Source organism: Canis aureus, chromosome 13 (assembly GCF_053574225.1).
Source record: "Canis aureus isolate CA01 chromosome 13, VMU_Caureus_v.1.0, whole genome shotgun sequence".
NCBI classification, from domain to species: Eukaryota; Metazoa; Chordata; class Mammalia; order Carnivora; family Canidae; genus Canis; species Canis aureus.
In genome coordinates this window covers 58,076,311-58,086,590 of record NC_135623.1, presented here as the reverse complement: position 1 = coordinate 58,086,590, position 10,280 = coordinate 58,076,311, and the positions used below count along the sequence as shown (strand labels likewise).

The 10,280-nt window shown below is 47.3% G+C and overlaps 1 long non-coding RNA gene across 3 annotated transcripts; it reads right to left on the bottom strand.

The window, feature by feature from the left end:
• Positions 1–8,641, bottom strand: LOC144282575 (uncharacterized). Of its 3 annotated transcripts, none has more exons than XR_013351074.1 (5): positions 6,022–8,641; positions 4,337–4,597; positions 3,668–3,854; positions 2,641–2,945; positions 1–2,001 (listed from the first exon to the last, which is right to left on the bottom strand). It is a non-coding gene; the product is annotated as an uncharacterized LOC144282575 (long non-coding RNA). The 3 variants fall into 3 exon arrangements; XR_013351076.1 differs by having other exon boundaries at positions 1–1,931; XR_013351075.1 differs by having other exon boundaries at positions 3,694–3,854.
• Between the last annotated feature and the right edge of the window lie 1,639 nt (positions 8,642–10,280).

Sequence of the window (10,280 nt, the reverse complement as noted above, 5' to 3'; positions counted from 1 at the left end):
TATCATTTCATTATGGAATCAATAGTTTAAAATGAATGAGATATTGTACAGTCTTTTTTCATACTATGAAATCCAGTGCATGTCTTACATGGACATTAAATCTCAACTAAGACGAACATTTCAAGTGTTTAAGAGCTGTGTGTAGCTAGTAGCTACCATTATTGGATAGTACAGATCTAGAATGTTCTTTTTACAGTGCAAAATCCGATCATTTCACACTACTCTCCTATCAAAAATTCTTCTCTGACTTCTAAATTGTTCTTAGGATGAGGATCCTAATCCAGAGAGGCTGCATGGCCTTCCCTGCAGGGTCTGTGGTATGGCTTCTGCTGAAACTTCTGGTGTCTGTCCCTGCTTCCCCTTACCATCTATGTGCCAGCCACATTGGTCTTTCAGATTTCCAGACACACAGAGTTTCCACCCCCCACCCCCACAAATCCTTTGCATATTCCTTTTGTGAATGCTGTCCTTTACCACACACCCTTTACCATCACTACCAACTCCACCATTGATTGTCACCAACTCCGCTAGTACCATCACCACCTGCCACAGACACTCTCACTTCTCTTTCTGATCTCGACTCACCTTCACTTCCGTTACACCAAAGCCTAAGTGTGTGTTCCTTTCCTTCATAGCATTCATCTCACTTTGTAACTACCCACCCATTTGTGTGATTAACATCTGACTCTCTCACCAGGACGGGAAAAGGATTTTTTTTTTAATTTAGTTCATCATTGTATCCTCAAGGGCTACCCAGTAAAACCTGCACATGTTATGTATTTGATAAGAAAAACTTTTTTAAAAAATATTTTATTTATCAGGCAGCCCCAGTGGCTCAGTGGTTTAGCACCGCCTTCGGCCCAGGGCATGATCCTGGAGAACTGGGATCGAGTCCCACATCGGGCTCTCTGCATGGAGCCTGCTTCTCCCTCTGCCTGTGTCTCTGCCTCTCTCTCTCTCTCTGTGTCTCTCATGAATAAATAAATAAAATTAAAAAAAAATAAAATAAAACCCATTAAAAAAGATTTTATTTATCTACTCATGAAAGACACAGAGGGAGAGAGAGACAGGCAGAGGGAGAAGCAGGCTCCAGGCAGGAAGCTCGACATGGGACTCAATCCCGGGACTCCAGGATCACATCCTGGGCCAAAGGCAGGTGCCAAACCGCTGAGCCACCCAAGGATCCCGATAAAAAACTTTGAATAAGCAAATGAACAAATCAAGATAACCAGGAAATAAGGAACTATAAATCAGGGCACAGAACAGAGCTTGAAGAAAGGAGAAGTCAGGGAACACTGTCAAGTTTGGCAAGTAGAATCCACAGTGGGGGTGGAGGGGTGGGAGGTTTCAACTCCTGTTGAGACCCTGGCTTGTGCTAAGATCTCTGCTCCTTGCATTATGCGTGTTTGCTTACTCCTATAGCAAGTCAATGAGGCAGGTGCATTTTATGCAACTATCTGTATTTTAAATTCAAGGAGACTCAGAAGGGCTCAGGAACTTGCTAAGTAACATAACTGGGATTGGAGCCACAACGTGGCTGGTTTCAAAGCCCACGCACCGTGCATTTCACTAGTTCTCCGTAGACCACTCCCCGTGCTGCATGATCTTGCTACACATATTCAGTGGGACTGTGAAGTGAACACTCAAATCACAGAAAACTGAATTTTTTATGCACTGTGTGTCCGTGTGCCCATTTTGTTGTGAGATTTCTTTACCCAAATGTGGCCCAAATGCATTGCACAATTCAAGGATGATTGCCACATGTAAGCATCTTGAGCGGAACAAACATTGCCTAAAATGATGTCATTTGCTCTTGAAAGCCCAAGAAGAAAGTTCAATGATCATCGAATAAGGGCTTGAGAGAGGGACTCTCAAATCCCAGGTGATTTTCTGTCCTGTGCGAGGTCACAGATACTCACAGAAGGCTTGGCCTACGGAAGGAGGTCAGTAACTATTAGCCGTTATTGTCATCATTATCACTGCAGCCTTTCACTTTCTCTCCTACAAAAATAAACAAGTTCTTAAAAATATGCGACGCCGGCCCTCAGAGACCCACTCTGAGTCTCTGCCATAAATCAGCTTCTGCAGTGACTCGGGGCAGCCCCCAAACGTGGCCCACGCAGCAGAGATCCAAAGCCTGATTTCCAGGGCTCGGCACACCCGGTGGCGCCCCACTTCCACAGCATTAGGGGGACATGGCCTGTCGAGGGCCAGCGCTTTGTCTCTTCCACGAGTTAGCTTTATGCCCGAATGGATCACACGACCTAGTTTTCACGTGTGTTAAGTGGGGGTGACGGTTCTTACCCAGAAGACAGCACCCAGAATTTCAGGACAGGCCCTAGGACTTAAACTATGAGAACCTAGTCCTCTCTAGTTTGCTGTAGGTTCGGCCCATCGAAGCAAACTGCAAATAATGAGAACATCTGTCTGTCCTGGGGAAAAAGAATATCGCAGAGTCAAAAAAAAAAAAAGAATATTGCAGAGTCGCTTCCTCTGGTCCTGGTCCCCTTGATTTTCTGATTCCAGCGGCCCCTACCTCTCCACCCCCAGACCCTGTTGAGCTTCATGATGGCATTGCCAGGTAAGGAGGGAACAGCAGGAACACCTGCTTGCTATGGGTACAGTGGGGTCGAGTCCTACCTTAACTGTTCATTTGTCAAACGGTCCAGGCACTCTTCTAGAAGGTTCAGATGCTACAGCTCTTGCCCTTTGTGAGAAATATTATTTCAGAGTGATTTTAAAACATTTCTGACAACATGAAGCTAGAGCAGGAGGGCAGTGTAGTGTGGCAGCTGCCCACGGAGACGGTGGGCCCTCTTGCTGACTGTGCCGTCTTGACCAAGGCCTGGTCCCTGTGCAGTGAGCAAAGTTGTGGACACCAGGCAAGGTGCCCTGGGCAGGACGCGAGTGATGCCTGCGTCTGTATGTGCTAGATGTGGCTTGCCCTGTGGGGAGAGTCAAATGAATAAAGATCTTTGTTTCATGGAAAAGCAACTGGAGAAACACAGCTGTCTGTCAACATACGGGCAAAAACATTGGGCAAAAGTAGGTAAGGAGGGGAACGAGAAGAGGGGGGATTGCAGGTTGGTCGACCAAGGAACTTTTATTTTATTTATTTTTAATTTAATTTAATTGTTTTTATTGGAGTTCAGTTTGCCAACATATAGCATAACACCCAGTGCTCATCCTGCCAAGTGCCCCCCTCAGTGCCCGTCACCCAGTCACCCCAACCCCCCCCCCACGTCCCTTTCCACTACCCCAACCAAGGACCTTTTAGACATGAAATGACACAGCTTCAAAGCTGTGCTGGCAAAGAACAAAAATTTAAAGAGGAAATTAAACAACCTGAATAGGTGTGGACTTCTGGGTAGATTTTTTTTTCTCCACTGTTTTTCCTAAAAAGCATTTGTTTCTGATCTTAAGCGGATTGTTGGGGAAGTTTTCAGATAAACGAGTACTGTTCAAATAATCAGCTCCCAAACCTGTCTAGTCTCTGGCCCACTGAGGCATGATACCCAGAGGGCGGGGACAGACCTGATCCAGTGGAGACCACTGACGATCCCCATCATCTTCCTCTCCAAAGGGCTGACCGACAATTCTCTATGGAAACTGTGCTATAGACAGCGTTCACTTGGATTAATAAGCCTCTTTGATAAAAAGCACGTACACTGTGAAATGTAAATATTAGGGCACCTGGGTGGCTCAATGGTTGGGCATCTGCCTTTGGCTCAGGGTGTGATCCTGGGGTCCCGGGATCGAGTTCCGCATCGGGCTCCTTGCAGGGAGCCTGCCTCTCCCTCGGCCTGTGTCTCTGCCTCTCTCTGTGTGTCTCTCATGAATAAATAAACAAAATCCTTAAAAAAAAAAGAAAAGAAATGTTAATATTATTGGGCTTTCCATTTTGATGTGAATATTGTTTCCATAGTGCGAGGGGATGAGCTCAGTTTCCCTGAGGGCCAGAGTCTTGGTTGAACGAGCAGAGGCCCAGTTTGGAGGCAGAGAGCGTCAGCTCACGCCGGTTCAGCTGGGACAGGAAAGGGAAGGTATCTGGGAAGAAGGGGGAGCCCCCCCAGAAGTAGAGAATCGAGTCCAGGAAAACGGAGGCGACAGAGAAAGGAGGGAGGGAGGAACCCACTTAGTGGAAACTGCATTTGTGGAAGCATTTTGCCAATTTTGCCTCTGTGTCAGGGGAGGGCTACAGGCCTCGTCCTAGGTGACTGAGTCCCCTCTCTCACAGGAGAGGACGTGGGACTTGGCCGTGGGAAGGAAAGGGGCATTGTTCTCTCTCCCAAGAACGAGGGATGGCTCTGCCAGGAGGGTTTTCCCTGGTGCTCACAGAAACACAAGAAGAATCGCTCTGCTTCAAGCTTCAGAGGCTTGCACAACTGGGCCGGCGCCGGCTATGCCAGGAGCGGAGACGGGTGCCTGTTCTGCGCCAGGCTGTCCATGAACGACTGCATTATTTGCTCTTGCGTAATGAAATTTCAGTTCTAGGAGATGACAGTGACCGTGGAGAGCCCAGACTTCCTTTAGTGCTGAAACCGCCCCTTGCCTGGCACACAGCCCTCCGTCCGGGAAGCCGATCCAGAAGGCAGGGCTGGTGAAGGGAAGGTGGGAAGAGACAACAACCATCAAGCACCTACGAGGTGCCAGACTTTCTCTGTCAACAAATGTTTATTCAGCATGTCTTTTTGTCAGGCATGGTGCTAGTTGCTGGGGGGAGCAGCCCAGAAGCCGACGGCCCTGTGGGCTTCCTCAAGAAGCTCACAGTTGTGGGAAGCTCACTAGCCTGGGCAACTAGTTCCATGAGGGACAGCCTGAACGACATGACCCATGAGGCACAAGTCTCTTCGCATCCCTATGAAAGAATTATGACCCCATTTTGCAGATGGGTAGTCTGAGGCTCCTTAGGGACGCATAGTCAGGATTTGAACCACCCACATCTAATCCCACAGCCCATGTTCTTTCTATTGGCTGAATTTAGCATCTGCCGTTTGCAGATCACCAGGGGGAGAGCCTGAATAACAATCTACTCTTTTATAAGACTTTCATACCCTCAAAGGTGAGGAGCTGCTCAAATGGACCTATTGACCGATAGCATGAGAATGGGAAGCCACAGGAAACATGGGGGGGGGGGGGTGGCCCTTACTGGGTGGGTGGTCTGTGTCATTCAGGGTTTCAGGGCCTCAGGTTCTTGGGAATGTTACCTCTTTAAGGGGTTGTTAAAAGGTTAGACGAGGGGCGCCGGGGTGGCTCACTCAACCAAGAGTCTGCCTTTGGCTCAGGTCATGATCCCAGTCAGGCTCCCGGCTCAGCCAGGACTCTGCTTCTCCTTCTCCCTCTGCTGCTCCCCCTGCTTGTTCTCTCTCTCCCTCTCTCTCTCTCTCTCTCTCTCTCTCTCAAATTTAGTCAATAAAATCCTTAAAAAAAATAAATAAGAAAGGTTACAGTAGAGGGTAGAGGTAAAAAGTGGCCTGTACACTAGAGCCATTGCTCTCCTGCTATGACTCCGCTTCTCAGCTTGGGCGGATCAGGTGCCTCCCTCGGGAGCAGAGGGCAGGCCTGCTTGCAGCCCAGCTTGAGTGATTTGCGTTCCCTAGCGTCAGGGTTCGGCTCCCGTCACACGCGCTCCTGTGTGCAGGTGCCACCTGGCCCTCCTAACCTTGCCTTGTGGCAATCTGGGCTCAGGCCGTGAGAGGCTGCCCTTGCTCTCCGGGCCCGTGGCCGCCTGTGTTCTAGCAGCGTCCAGGGAAACAGGACGGGTCAGTTTTGCGCCTTCCTCCTCTGTCTTCAAAGCTGGCTGCGTTGCAGCTCCAGCTCTGTCTCGGACTCTAACTCCTGGGCCCCCTCTCTCACCCACAAGGGCACTTGTGGTGACATTGGGCCTACCCAGATAATCCAGAATAATCTCCCCATCTCAGAGCCAGCTGAAAGACACCCTTAATTCCATGGGCAACCTCAGTCCCTCTTTGCCCTCTACCGTGGCATGTTCACAGGTTGCAGGGATTAAGATGTAGATACCTTTGGGGGGCCATGATTCTACGCAAGTTGTACCCAAAAGAGTCCAGAAGCTTGAGAGTTGGCAGATGGAGGCCGCTTCACGATATAACATTTACCACAAACATCCACATATTTGATTTCTGGCTGACTCTTCATCTCTTCTATCGCTCAGGAGAATTTTAACTGTCATTACATAATAAATATTTAGAGTACATTTATGAAGTTGTCCATGTGAGAAATGGCTCTATGCCAAACTGAGGCTTGTCCTCATGCCTTGCATTTTGAGGTTCGTATTTAAACCACCGGATCCCACTAACTGACTTCTTGTACACTACATAGCCTATGTTGTAAGTCAGACTATTCCAGACGTGTTCTCCAAGTTTGGTGAAATACTGACAGCCAATTTCCCATAACCAGTGGAAATTTGGTCTTATTTATATGGATTAAGAAACAGTCATTTTATATGATCCTTATTTTGCTTTAGAATAAAGTTCATTCTACCACGGATCGAATCATATGAGCTTTGTGCATAATAAGACTTGGAATTCAACAATAATAATATAGTATATTATATATTTATATATTATATAATTATAATTATAATATACAATATATTATAATAATATATTATATTATTATATAATAATAATAATAATGGCAAAGTTTAACTGCTGCAGATCTTTCAATACATGTTATATGTATACATAATGCATTTAATATGTGTACAACTTAAATGTAATGAATTTATTATGGGCAACTATCTCTCTTTTAAGTTAAGCAAAACAAATTTCTTTCCCATTTATTCATTCATCCAGTAAATACTTATTGCATGCCCACTATGTGCTAAGCAACGCTGGAGAAATACAAGCGAACAAAACAAACTCTCTACCCTCGTGAAGTTTGTCAGGTAGAAAGGGAGGCCACCATGGCAGACGTGGCTTCGCTGGGTCGTCTGCTCAGGCTCTCATCCAGATGAAGTCCAGGTTTTGACTGGGGCTCTCATCACAGGCTAAACTGGGAAAAAATTCAATTCCAAGCACCCTCATGGTTTCGGCCAAATTCATTTCCTGATGTTTTAGGTTTAGGTTGAGGTTGACCAATTTCATTTCCTGCGTTTCAGTTTCTTACTTGGGGTCATTGTTGGCTCCTAGACTAGGCCACCTGCAGTTTGTTGCTACTTGGGCTTCTCCAACGTGGCTACTTACTTCATGAACAGCTTTCATCTTCAAAGACAGCAACAGGGAGAGAGAGGGAGGGAGAGAGAGAGAGAGAGAGAGAGAGAGAGAGAGAATTAATTTGCTAGCAAGATACAGTCTTATACAAGGTAACATAATTATGAGAGTGACATCCCATCACCTTCACTGTATTCTATGGGTTACAAGTAAGTCACAGGTCTCCTCACCCTGGACAGGAGGCTATTATACAAAGGCATAAACACCAGGTTTTAGAAATCACGGAGACCAGCTTAGGGTCTATTTGCCACATTCTAGGACCCAGAATAAGTTCAAGGGGCCAGTTGTTGTGCATAAGGAAAACTCTAGAACACGGCCTGACCCAACCACAATCTTACCACATATCCAGAGGCAGAGAGGTGAAAATATTTGATGAGTGGCACTGATGGCCTCTACAAACAAGTAAATAAATATACAATATGTCAAGTAATCTTAAATGCTTAAGTATATATATATGTATATATAAAGTAAATATATATGTATATGCATACATATATAATAGTGTAAATGGGAAAGGATTGATGGCATGTGGGAATGTGTATCAATCAGAACAGGTGATGCTGCTGTAACAAACATACAGAACCCACTGTGGATCCAGGCAAGTCTCCAGGGAAATTTGCTCCAGGTACTCAGTAATTCAGGCTGCATCATCCTGTGATCAAACATCTGGAACAGGGCAGCCCGGGTGGCTCAGCGGTTTAGTGCCGCCTTCGGCCCAGGGCGTGATCCTGGGGTCCCGGGATTGAGTCCCACGTCGGGCTCTCTGCATGGAGCCTGCTTCTCCCTCTGCCTGTGTCTCTGCCTCTCTCTCTCTCTCTCTCTCTCTGTCTTTCATGAATAAATAAAATCTTTAAAAATAAAACATCTGGAACATGTGGTCATCAGCACAGAGTGAAGACTACAGCTGAGTGTGGAGTTCTCTGAGGAGGGAGAGAAGGCGGCCTAGGGCCCAGTCGTACTGTCATTCACTCCCAGGGTATAGGGAGGCCAGGAGAGCAGTCAGGAAAGGAGAAGTAACTGGGAGCAGAGGACCACCTCAGGTGGGAGAATTTACAATAGGAGAGGTTAAAAAGGAGGGCGGGTGTGTAGGGTCAGATCTCACGGAGAAGTGGAGGGCCACTGCCTTGAGGAGAGATGCCAGTTCCCACTGGGGATATCTTAGAGACAAGGCTCTTTAATGTGGCACAAAACCCAGGTTGAGTCACTGGGTTTCGTCACACATAGAGTCACTGACTTCCTGGTTTATGTCATCTGGATATGGCAAAGCAAACAAAGCAAAGAAATGGCTACGACCCAGGGGCCCCTGAGGGGCTTAGTTGGTTGGGCATCCAACTCTTGATTTTGGCTCAGGTCGTGATCTCAGGGTCATGAGATCAAGCCCTGCATTGGGCTCCCTGCTCAGCAGGAAGTTTGCCTTTCTCTCTCTCTCTCTCTCTCTCTCTCTCCCTCCCTTTCTGCCCCTCCCTCAGCTCTTGTGCTCTCTAAAATAAATAAACAAAAATTAAAAAATTAAAAAAAATAAACACATCTTTTAAAAAATAATAAATTAAATAAATAAATGTTAAATAATAGCTGCAGCTCAGCTTCTGTCTTCCGCTGCTGTAGTGTTTTCACACACATCCCAGTCTGCTGTGTACAGGTAGGTGTCCTGTCATTCAGGTGTTGAACTTTCACGAAGTACCTTCTGCATGCCAGACACCGGACTGAGCATCTTGGTGGGGGGAGGGAGAGAGGTGTAATGCAGGAAGGGACACAAGTTATCAAGAGCTGTGCCCAAGCAGAAGGCCCAGTGGGAAAGATGTCTGAGGGAGCATGGAGCCCTGCCCCGGGCCCGAGGTCCTGCCTGGTGGCTGAGGACTGGTCCACCACCTCCACCTCTCCCAGCTTGAAGATGCCCGGATTGCACCTGCACGTTGGGCCAGCTCTCTCACAGGAATGACTGGAGAAAAACAGAAGGAAACAAAGCAACAGTATGTAAACATTGGATTTTAGCAACGAGGTGGGGTTATTTGCAAAACTCCGTTTATTCACTTAGCTACAAAAGACGCAGCAGCTGAGTCTCAGGTGACTCAGGGCTGCTGCTCAACCTGGGTTTCATGCCACATTAAAGAGCTTGCTGGCCAGGTTTTCCCTTTACCATGACCTACTACCCCAGCTTCCTCGGGACTATTTTGGTGTCCTGTCCGGGCCACTGGGGTGCTGATTACCCTCCCTCATCCTCTCTAGTGGATTCTGCAATGAACCACAAGGTACTGGTGTGGCAAAAACATGGATTTTAGCATCAGGTAGGCACAATCTCAAATCCATGGGTGTGCTATGTGACCTCCAAGCTGTGCGATCTTAGAGAAGTTATTCATTATCTTAAAATGCAGATTCTATTTACCTCATGGGTTTGTTATAAGGCTCTCACCTTACGTGGCTCCATGTCACTGGCCTCCCCTGACCCAGAGCCCATCCTTTCACTTTGCATTTTCTGTTCCCTCTATCTGGAAGGCATATTCTCAGATGGGCTCTTTCTTTTTTATTTTTTTTTTAAGATTTTATTTATTCACGAGAGACACAGAGAAAGAGAGGCAGAGACAGAGGCAGAGGGAGAAGCAGGCTCCATGCAGGGAGCCCAACGTGGGACTCGATCCCAGGTCTCCAGGATCACACCCTGGGCTGAAGGTGGCACTAAACTGCTGAGCCACCCGGGCTGCCCTCAGATGGGGTCTGGTCATTCGGTCTCTGCTTGCCTGGCGCCTCTTCCCGAGGTCTCCCTTGACCACTCACACAGGAGGACCTCCCCAGGGCTCCAGGGGCTCCAAGCCTCCTCCCTATTTGACTTCCTTCCCGGTCTGAACATGATCTGGAATTGCCTTATTTATTGACGACTATGGTTGGCGGCCTTCTAAAATGGCTTTCCCAAATCCCCGTTTGCTGATATTCGAGTCTGTGTGTCATCCGTCCCCCGCGTGTGAGCAGGACTTAGGGACCTGCTTCTAGCCAGTGGAATATGGCCAAACGATGGGCCACCACTTGTGAGCTAATGTTCTCAAAGACCGTAAG